Source organism: Meriones unguiculatus, chromosome 10 (assembly GCF_030254825.1).
Source record: "Meriones unguiculatus strain TT.TT164.6M chromosome 10, Bangor_MerUng_6.1, whole genome shotgun sequence".
Lineage (NCBI taxonomy): Eukaryota > Metazoa > Chordata > Mammalia > Rodentia > Muridae > Meriones > Meriones unguiculatus.
In genome coordinates, this window is record NC_083358.1 from 26704597 (window position 1) to 26706054 (window position 1458).

The following is a 1458-nucleotide window of genomic DNA, read 5'->3' on the forward strand; positions in this document are numbered from 1 at the left end:
TGAACTCTGCTGCAAAAGATTACAATTCTAAGCCCTCAAAAATTTAACTGGCACTATTCAGACTGTAAACTTTGTTCTCTTTAGGTACTTGTGTTAAATGTCCTCCAGGTGGAAAGGAAAGACCAAGTAAGGCTAAAAGAAGCAAATCAGCTATAGATACTGCTCTCCAGAACCTATCCGATGGTACAGAGGGACACAGGCCACAGGCCACTAGCACAGACAGACATGGCAGGACAAACAGTTGCCAGTCACGTGTGGAAGAGCAGGGATCTACAGCTTCAGACTTCTGCATAAAGGGTAATCCTTGTGTTTGGCCCAGCTCATCAAGGTGCACATCCTCCAGTTCCTGTTGTACCTAAGTCGAGTGGTAACATCCTCACTGCTCAGCTCAAAATCAAAGACCTTAAAGTTCTCAGCAGTGGGAGACTTGGAGATCACCACCAAGATCCTCTGTATAGGCAATCAGATCAGCACCTGGGCTGTAATTTTATTGTGCTTGGCTGCAATTGCCTTAATCATGGGACCCTCCTGGAGAAAAGGGTCTTTAGGCTTGGCCTAAGGCCTGTCAAAAGACCCAAATGGACTGTGCACAGTCACCAAGATGATTTTGGAGTGACAGTAGTTAGTCAACTTCTCCTGAGTTAGGTATGGGTGGCACTCAATCTGGTTAACCTCAAGCTTCTATTTTAAGTCACATTTGTTTAGGATCCCCTCAGTCTGAAGAGGGTTGAAGCTGGAGACACCAATCGCTTTCAACAACCCTGTGTCCACTAGTTGTTCCATGGCTATCCAAGTGTGCCCAAAATTGGTGTCACTAGGAATTACGTTCCATGATGCATCCAGTGTGAAACAGTCAGACCTAGGCATTGCCTGCTGACCAGTAAATAAAACAGAGGTCCAGGTAGTCACTGAGTGTCTCCTGGCAGGGTCCTTTCACCATGCTCTTGTGGAAAGTGCACTACAGCTAGCTGACAATAAAGAGCTCATAGCACTTCACCACCTGCTCCTTGAGCTTCTTCCATAGTGCAACTCCCAAGTTCTTCTCATTCTGGAACGCCTGGATTCAGTCAATGTCAATAGTGACCTTCAGAGCCTCAGTCAACTGGCCAAGAGCAGACTTCCAGGTGTCCAGGCCCAGTATGGGAATCTTGGCACTGTAGTTGAGTTACAGATGTCTGGTCATGACAGTTGCATGTTAAATACACTGACCAGCAACTGTCTAAGAAAATCTTAATATTTACATAATAATATATGCAGTTAGCATAAGTTTGAGAGCAATAAAAACCATAACAATATCTTCATGATGCATCCTGGTTGCAAACCACTATTCTGCCTTTATAGGTGTTGCCTTCCCATCTACCAAAACTAGCATGGCTGTTTACTTCAGAATCCTGAGATTTTAAGAATAACATTTCATTAATTCCTTGTTTTAATTGCTGAGTAACATTCCATTGGGTA

At 44.1% G+C, this 1458-nt stretch overlaps 1 pseudogene; it reads right to left on the minus strand.

The window, feature by feature from the left end:
* Positions 1-270: 270 nt before the first annotated feature.
* LOC110544300 (aldo-keto reductase family 1 member B1-like) lies at positions 271-1183 on the minus strand (annotated as a pseudogene).
* Between the last annotated feature and the right edge of the window lie 275 nt (positions 1184-1458).